This window comes from Scomber scombrus, chromosome 9, assembly GCF_963691925.1.
Source record: "Scomber scombrus chromosome 9, fScoSco1.1, whole genome shotgun sequence".
Lineage (NCBI taxonomy): Eukaryota > Metazoa > Chordata > Actinopteri > Scombriformes > Scombridae > Scomber > Scomber scombrus.
The window spans coordinates 30,274,915-30,285,026 of record NC_084978.1 but is presented as its reverse complement, the minus strand read 5'-3'; positions in this window follow the sequence as shown (position 1 = coordinate 30,285,026).

Below are 10,112 nucleotides of genomic sequence, written 5' to 3'. Positions count from 1 at the left end.
CTTTGTAATGTTTTTGTTAAGAAGTCAGTTATTCTTCCCCTCTACATTGTGTTTTCCCATTGTTTCCTTCTTACTGTTTCATGTTGTTCCCAATCTGTCCCTCTCTGTGTTTTTGTGTGTGTCCGCTTGGTGTGGCCTCCTGGTTTCTCTCTTCAGCTGTTCAACCTTACCACCTGCAGCTGATCAATAAATCAATTCTACAAGCCACAGCAGTATAAGGCCCCAGTTCACCTCTCCAGACTCTGATTGTTCAGTCACCAATGTGGTCAAGTGGCCAAGTTCCCTGTGTTACAGCTTTAGTGTCATGTGTTTGAGCCAGTGGGCCATTTGGCAGTAGTTGTGCTGTATGTGGTAATTATACTTGAATGGTTGTGTACCAGGTTTGGCTTTCTCCTTTTTTGGAATGGAGGGTGGTGATTCTTCTCTGTTTGGCCAAACTTTTTAATTATGACTGTCATCTCTGTGATAGGTGGACAGGCCTCCCCATCTTTTGTCTCCTTCCACTGGTTTGTCTTGTCTTTGTCTGGTGTTTGCTGTTTTGTCTCAGTGCTGGTATATCTTGTCTTTGCACTGTTTTGTCCTTTCTTGGACCTGTCTGGTCTCTTCTGGCACTGTTTTCCTTGTTTTTGCCTGCCTTGTTTTAACTGCTAAAGATGGTGCAGTCACCAGAGAAGCAACATTTCACACCTACTGCATTCTTCTATATGGATGGTCTTGAGTCATGAGGAGATAGTTTGACAAAGTACCTCTTGATCTACTCATAAGCCTTTTCCAGAGCTTCCAACTGCAACTGTTATCATTTTGTCACCTGTTACCTCCATCCTACCAGACCTGTCACTATCATTTAATCCCATATACCTTTTGGCATCCATTTGCTTAAAATAACTAAAAATGTTAAGTTTTATTCATGGATGTGTCACAAAAAATAACTGTTTGTCATGTTCCATTGATTTGCTGTTGTGCTAACTTTTTCTTTTTTGTGACTTTCCTGAGAGGTAATTAAACATAACTCTGTTTTCATAATTCTGTTAATTTTTTGTTTAATCGTTGTGTTTCTCCAGCCCTGTGAAGAAACCATTTATAACAAAAACATTCATAATCTTGTAATATTCCAATAGTTTGAAGATTTTCTGTGCCTGCCAAACAGCCTTACCTAGGAATTAACTGTCTTTTTATAACTGAATGTATTAGATCCATGGTACCTTTGGAGAAACATTGAGATTTTTATTTTGCAGGTGGATGTCTTCAACTTGCCAATTTTTTTTATTTTTTTATTTTTTTATTTTAATTTTTTTGGATAGCCAACATCTTCTCACAGTGAGCCCTGCGGCAAAACTTCATTAATAATCAACTACAGAAATTTGTAAGCTAACGCTCTATTCCTGTCATGTACATCAGTGTGATACTACTTGCTTTAGTGTTTACATTTTCCACATACAGCCAGGCTAAAAGCAGAAACTGTTCTTTACATAGAAAACCAGATTAAACATCCCTGCTCTAACCTCGCTCAGGAGAAGAACGAACCCTATCCATCACTACCACCTGTCTCTAAAGTTTTTTTTATTTTTTAGTTCAACTCCATTTCTATCTAAACAGTGAAAGGTTAGGAAAGACCCAGAACACAGGAACAGATGGGTAGAGGGTCTGTTTGAATCCTCTTGCAGGTCAGGGCCACCCCATAGCTCCAGGCAAAGTGAACTCCACCACTATTTTCTGCTCTACTCTTCTACAGGGGAATGATGGATGTGGGGGGTTAGTAAAAAACACAATGATGGGAAGTGTTAAGTTTTATTTTTGCTTGTCCAAAAAGGAAAAGGTAGGCTGTGTATGCTGTGAAGGCACACTCAAGAGAGATCTCTGGGTTGTAGCTCACTGGTGGAGGCTCACCCACCTTTTGCCCTCTCCATTTCCTCTACCTTCCTCCTTCCTTTTCACTTTTCTTCCACTCCCTTAGGCAGCACCTTCAGTCCATCAACACCTCCACTTCACAGAGAGAGGGAATCGATAGTGTTCAGGTCTAAACAGTGAAGGAGGCATCGATTGCTCGGCCCCGCTGACTGCCCTTCTCTGTTCAGCAATCTGGAGGGCAGCAAGTTTTAGGCTGTTTTCATGTCAGACATTTATCTAATTTTGGACCTCAAGAGATGCAGCCAGGCAATGTTACAGACTCTCATTGAATTTTGTTGAATTTTAATCACAGGACCATCACAGAATAGTAGTAATTCACATCGGTGAATCTTATTTCCAGTGTTTTCTTATTAAATAACAATTCCCCAGCATATCATGCTGGTAGAAACTGGATTGTTGCTGTAATTACTGATGTACCTTTCTACACTGAAAGAAACCACCAGGGCTCATGATCATGTCTGAAACAACACGTTAATTTGGCTGTAATTTAAGGTCGCTGGTGAAATGACTAATGCCTCTGTGGTCAGAATGAAACTGAAGAAGGTACTCTCCCCTAAGGTACGTAAATACGATCATCACACTTACACTGGTAACAAAGAGGAAGATGTAGAGTATGTACAGCATTGAAAAGCTAACAAACATATCAAGGATTAGTTAGTTTATATGCTAAAATGCTCAAATATAAGGGAAACATGAGAACAGCAATTTTAGTTGATCAATCCACATCTGGTCCAGACTACAATATCTCAAGAACTATTAGATCCATTAACAATTTTCACAATCCCTCTGACTTTGGTTTGCCACTCCCCATGACTTTTCACCTAGCGCCACCAGCAGGTCAAAGTTTTCACATATTGAGTGAAATATCTCAACATCTACTGGATGGAGTAGAGTGACCTACTTCTATAATTGTTGGATTGCCAATTTAGTTTGTCTAATTCTTTGGTTTATGGCCAAATACCCGGAAAAACAGCTGATATTTCCATCATCCTCAGCTGTACTCTGTGTTCTGTGCTAATTAGTAAATATAATGATATCAACATGCTAATTAAAGATGATGAGCATGGCTCACTATACCTTCTAAACACTAACATGCTAGCATTGTCATTATGAGGCTGTTAGTATGCTAACATTAGCAATCAGCTCTGAGCACTGTTGATCAGGCTTACAGACATGCTAGCTGCTGAAAACAGCTCTGTGCTAGAACAGCTCTGTACCAGTGAGTACAATTTAGTGGCATCTAGTCGAGAGGTTGTAGATTGCAACCAACTGAATAGAGCTCTCCTTCCTAGCATCTAATGGCACTTTTCCATTATACAGTTCTAGCACTACTCGAGTCGAGTCGACTCGACTCTACTCGGTTTGGTACCAGGCACATCGTTTTCCATTACTTCATTGTACCTCCTCAACGTGGGCGGGGTCATCATAGCACGGCTGCGCGTCTGCCACAACACACAAGAACATCTGCACCTTGTCGAAGGACCACAGTGTAGTTTTACGCATAGGATTTAAAAATGGCGGGTTTGATTCTTTTGTGGGACGTCGCGCTCATGACTCTTCTAGTGACGACTCTCTGACCAATCAGTGGCCAGCAGTCTGTTGACGTCACATTTTAGTTTCGGCTCGGCTCGCTTGGAACCTCACCAGGTACTATCCCCAATGGAAAAGCAAAAAACACAACAGTTCTTATTTTAAGGTGATGATACACTATTAAAACATACTTATGAATATTATATTCCATTTCTGGCAAGAAAGTCAGAGTGTATATTACTGACTATAGTAAAATATATTGCAAACGGACAATAAATAGTTAATTTGGTTAATTTGGAGTTTATTTCAGAGGTATGGCTATAATTTAATTAGCTATTATACTTATTTAATTGCTCAGAACTTAGAATTTGGCAACATTACTAGAAAAACATCCTATGGGTTAACCAAACTGAGAAAAAAAACAAAAGTGAGATGTAAATTTATCATCCATGTTGTAAACAATTATCACAGTTAAGTGACTGCACACTTTGAGGGCTTTATATAGTCACTGCTGTTTCTGCACCTGTTTATTGACCTGTTGAACTTGGTTGTAGCTATGGTGACACATATTGAGGCCTCAGTGTTTACTTTGGTGTTCTGAAGGATAGATTCAAGTTGTAACAAACATCGTTTTATTCTTTAAAGTGACATTCCACTTAAAATGTGTAGTATTAAACTCTCTCCCCTTGTAGACTTGGAAGGCTGTTTAAAGTTGGCTTTTTTAATCCCTCGCAGAGAACAGCTGTAAGCCTGGATTCAGCTACAATGGATTCCGAAACATCTACAGAAATTTCTCAAAGCATTCCTGCAGTATAATCCACAGCCTCAGCAAGTTCCACTAGAACACACAATTCTAGCCAAAATAAGACTAAATAAATATGTTGCTGCTGCTTGTAGCTCACACTATGAGTTTGTCATAAACAGCTCAACATGAATTCCCATTCAGATCAACATCTGGCGTTGCACACACTTTCAGCACTTAGCATCTGGATTAGACCAGAGCTACATAAACACAGTCAGCTAAAGAAGTGTCTCTCCTTTATCACACATGAAGTCTCTTCAAGTTTTGCTGTTCTTTGCATCATGCTGGGTGACCTGATTCTGGATTACCACCATCCTTAGGAGATTATTAAACTGTGTGGGTGGCTGAAAGTCTGAAATGGCTTATTTGCATAGGCACATAAAATTTAAATTTTATATTAATGTCATCTGGAGAGCATTTTAAGACTTGTTTGTTTTCCCCCCACTCAACCTCTACCGGTCCCTTGTAGCTTTAAATCTGAACCTCAACGTTCCTGTTTTTGCCAGATGTCTCCATTGTAGATATGGTGAAATAAATGAGTATGGTAAGATACAGTACCATGAAGGAAATATACATTTGTTTTGAAGAAAATCATGTCATTGCCCTCATGTGAGTACAGTAATAAAAGCTCATTTTTGAGAACTCATGAGCATACTGTAGATTTAGGTGCAGTTCCATCATGGAGCTTTAGTGCCATCTAGTGTCCAGATAAAGCTATGACACCTTAAATATACACTTACCCAAATAACCAGGGCCTTAATGCACCCACACCTCTTTGATCTTTACCTAATAGCCAGCGCTGTGAGCATCATTAATTTATCGGAGTGATTTGCATTCCAATTTCCTTTCAAAATATAAGAGGTTTCATTAATTTGGGATTTTGTTTTTGCTCTCGTGAAAATGAGGTGGTAACTTCTCCCGTCTAATCCGTTTTAGCTAATATTAGCACACAAGCCCAAGCCCTAAAAGTGTATGCATGAGGAGACACAGCTTAGATCCCCACTTAAACTACATTTAAGAGGATAAAAGCCCTGCTCTGGGTAATGACCCAGAAATATAACAGAATATTACAGACTGGACAAATCAGCCTCTCACTAAAAACACACACACACACACACACACACACACACACACACAGAGACACACACATGCACGCACACACACACACACATATGCGCACACAGAGGCACAAACATTTAACACACTTGCTTTTGCTTTCTCAGCAATACTTTGTCAAATGAGGTACAAAACTGCTGAGGAAATGGTGTGCTGTGTTTCAGGTCTTATCATGGCTCATACATTATATGTCGATGGAAGCACAAGTCATAACCTTTCCTTCTCACATCTCCATATAGTGTGATATCAGCACTGAGCAGCAACTTCTATTTCTGTTCTGCATCACTGAGGCAGTTTTTCCGGGCTCTCTGTAAAACCACTGCATTAACACATTATCAACTCACTATGAAGATTAATTATACACCCCCAACTGCTGCAATGCCTCCTCTTCTCAGTGGACAAATCCAGGTTTATTATGGAGACAACTGCTTTTCCTGCTTATTAGAGAAAGTGTTGTTTTTCTCAATACACTGGTTGAACCGTGTGCTACTGTTACTTGATGTCTGTCAATAGTAGTGAGCTTCAAAAGATGTTGGACCTCACAGAAGATTATAAAGCAAGAAATGAGAGACCGAATGAGCCAGTTTACCTGCAGGAGCATCAGTGAGACAAAGGAATATAATTGGTAAGTGGGAAATCATCACAGTGTGCCACACTGGGTTTAATTAAAGTGTATTAAGGTTCTTTGGAGCATCAGCGAAATAATTGCACCCTCCATCTTTGCCCACTGTGTCTTAGTATTTTCTTCGTAATTTTATATTGCTGGCTCTTATATTCAGTGATGAACTAATCAGCCGTTATTTTCTTATTTTCTTAATGACACAGACCAAAACAAGCAATGTGTTAATCTGTCAATGTGTTAGTCTGCCTTGTAATACTCTGATTTTCCTACCCTGTCAGTGGCTCTCTGCCCCAAGTCCATTGGTTCCAACTGAAGACACAAATCTTTAAAGTACAAAGTTTCATTTTTTTTAAAGGCTCAGTGATTTCCTAAAACAGCTGGTCACTGTAGGTTTTAACAAAGGTTACTCAATCAGGAGAGAATTGTGCATGTGTTGAAGACTACATCCACATTTGGTGTTTTAGTGAGTATTTCTGGCAGCAGGATGGTGTGTGTGATTGCATCATAATTAACTGCAGTGTGTGTGTTCATGGTGATGAAGGGAACATGTCAGCTAGTGCAACAGTGTGGCTCACTGATGTGTTTTAATAAGTTTTGGACAATAATGGAGCTCTATGGCACAGACAATGAAGATATATCAGTCGTTGATAAACACACACGTTTGATTAGTAGATCAAATCACTGTTGAATTTGATTCTACGCTTTTGTTAACAATAAGAAAAATATAGAATATCACCAGACTTACATTTAACATAAGGTTGGAAAATCACTACTTTTGTTATGTAAAAAAAAACATGGAAAAACCTGATGAGCCAAAGCACAACCTGTAGGAGGATCACTGTGAAGAACAAGGAATGTATTAGGCAAGTCTGGAAAATCAGGACAGCCCGCCAGCCAGGCTGGGTTCAGTGAAGGTGCATTAAGGTGCTTTACAGCATCAGTTACCATTAATTACACCTCACTTTTACCATCCGTTCTCTTGGTGCTCTGAATGCAGTCCAAGTCATTAGACTTCAGTTCATTTCACATACCTGAATCAGCATTAGAGGATAAGTTAAGTAGCATATTTTGGCAGACAGTGTAATCGGTTATTCACTTTATTTTCTCAGAGTGAGCTAAAAAGTTTGACATTAATCTTGTGACTGTGTGTTAAATACAGAGAGCATAAAGACTGAAAGCAGGGGACATTGTTACCCTGGCCCTGTCAAAAGTGGAATAATAAACCAACCAAACACCTCTCCACATTTTATCTAGTTTAAATAATGCAATTTGTTTAATCTTAACATAAACAAAAAGTAGTTATTTTGCTTTCATGGGGAGTCAGGCGCTGGAACTATTTCTTGGCGAACGACAGTCGGATGCAGTAACTGTGAACAGTTTCTATGCTTTCACTGTGAACTTGCTGGGTTTGGTAGAGTTGTGTCTGTTCAAAGACCAATGGCAACATGCACTAGAGCTGAAGTTGCTACAGAGAAGTCCATGGAAGATGTATAAATTATTGCTGGTCAAGAAATAGTTCCATTATGTAACTCCCCGTAAACCAGAAATCGATGTTTTTTTGCATTTCTGTCAATATACAGATTAAACAAATAAGAAACAATGTGTAAATCAGTGAGCTTAGAGATGTTGTTAGGTGTAGTTGTTAACTTTGGAAAGAGCAACGTTGTTTTCACCAAAGTAGGTACAACACTGCAACCCAGAAATAAAAGTGTGGCTAATCAAATACTGTAGTTAACTCAGTAATTTGATTATAACATTAAAAAGCCCTCTCTGTTACCAAAATGATTTAAGAGCCACTCGTGGTGCAATTATACTAAATTGAAACCAGCCTCTCTCTCGATTTAGATTGACACCTGGATAATTTATTTCATAAAAAGGCACAAATTGTCACAATAGTGTCCTCAGTGGATAAAATCAGCATGCATTATTCAGATCTCTCTGGATGAATGACTAACTAGCAGGGTATTTGCAGAGGGAATATTTGTGTCAATAAATAATATAATAATAATTAACAAATCATTACAATTAAAAGCTTGTTAAATGAAGGAAAAGTCAACTACATAGTTCACCTGATCTGTTGCCAAAATATGAAAAAGTAGTATGGGGGCAGTATGGAGGTCTGGGAGTGACAAAAAGCTAGTAAAGGCTGATAAAAGTCACACATTTTCAGCAGTCACTAATTGAGCTGATTCATGCCACAGCTGCTGCATACAGTACTTACATCTACAGGGTGACATTAAACACACCTAAAGCAAACACCTGTTCTCTCTTTAATGAGCAACGGTCCATAAAGGTGAAGGAAAAGTGATCACAGCACATTTATAGCGACAATAATCGATTCATAAAACTGTCAGTATAAATGGGTTATGTGTTGGTGTGATACTGATAACAGTGCAACAGTGTGATAGAAATAATAGATTGTATGTAACGTGCTGCAGCCAATCATACATGCTCAAATATAGATATAAAATAACATTTATTTATAGGGACCTGATACTTCATGATAGACCATTTCATATTTGTATCTTCACTGAAAAGTATTGCTGTCTGCTGCCTTTTTTGTTCAATTCTAGCAGCTGTTTGGATAAATATTACATTCATACATTAACTATAAGCCAATGTATAGATTTTCTCATTATATACCAAAAAACATGAAGGTGGTTATAGTTTCATTTTTTTTGACTACTGTTACATCAAGTAAAGTAACAGTCTCAGTTATATGTGACTGTCCTGATGATAATGATGAGCATGAGGTCATTGCAATGCTGCTGTGGTTGCAGTTTTTAAGAATTACTCATAACACTTTTTGATCAATTATATACGACATATATTACTAATATGTATGTCTTTTCAATATGTACACACCTCTGCAAATATAGAGCTTCCTCTCTCTAATGAATAGCATTTGAGCAATTTTTCAAGGGTCTTAAAGCAGCAATCAGGTGTCTATATGAACAGTGAAAGAGGTGTTCCTCTCTGTAATCATTCCTCCTGTTCATACTGACTATTAAAAGATCTCATTTCAATGGAAATGATGGAGGACAAAATCCTCAGTGTGTCTTTTAAGCATCAAATTCCCTCTTTGTGTTTCCCTGTTGAGATGTGGCTTTGCCACTAAAAAGAATGTCACGCTGAAAGATATCTACTTGACTTAAAGCTTCATATTAGCTTCAGATCAACTTTTAAATACATTTTTACACAGTAGGAGGACTGTGGAGTTTGTTCTCCATCACTTACATTGTAAGTGCATTATAAAGGGATATTCTAAAGGTCTATTGACTTTTTAAAAAATTGTGAACCCATCTATTCTTAATTATGATAATATGCATTTAACTGTATTTGTATAGCACTGTTATTAACAAAGTGTTTCACAGTTAAATGACAAAAGCAAAGACAAATAGAAACAGTGAGATCATGAATAGAAGCAATGACATTATTAAACACAAAAAAAAAAAATCTAAATTATAGTGACTGGCAAAATAATTATCAAAAATAAAAGGACCAAACAGTCTGATCAGTATGTCTTGTAGTTTAACGATGTTTTCTTTATTAAATGATGTGGTGAAAGAAGGAGAAAGGAACCTGCAGGAATCTAAGGCTTGGTACCATTTGGTTTGTCAAAAGAATTGAGTTTCTGCCTTTACATTAAATGACCAGCAGATGGCAGCACAGAGATGGAAGAACAAGGCAATGATTTTGTGCCCTGCAACACAACTGATGCAGAACCAGATCTCTAAAGGCTTCATGTGGAACAGTGCAGGAGTTATGAAACTATGAACCATTCTGTGTGGTTTGTATAAATCTATAGGCTGCAAATTCTAGTCAATGGAGAAAAAAACATTATTATGAGGTTGGGGGGAAATCAATGTTAACATTTGGAACATGTGAAATGATTCAAATTCTTGATTTAATAAAAGAAATAGTAATAAATAAAGACACTTAGTTCCACTTGATGTTTGTTTTTTGTTTGTCTTTTCTAAAATATCTGAATTTTTACAAAGATACAATAAAAACATGGTATACTTGATATAGTCTTCTCTTATGAAACTTCAGTTGTTTTCATTACTTGGATTGTTTACTTTGCTTGTTTTCCAGTGTCTTATGACGTATAATATATGTACACATATACCATGA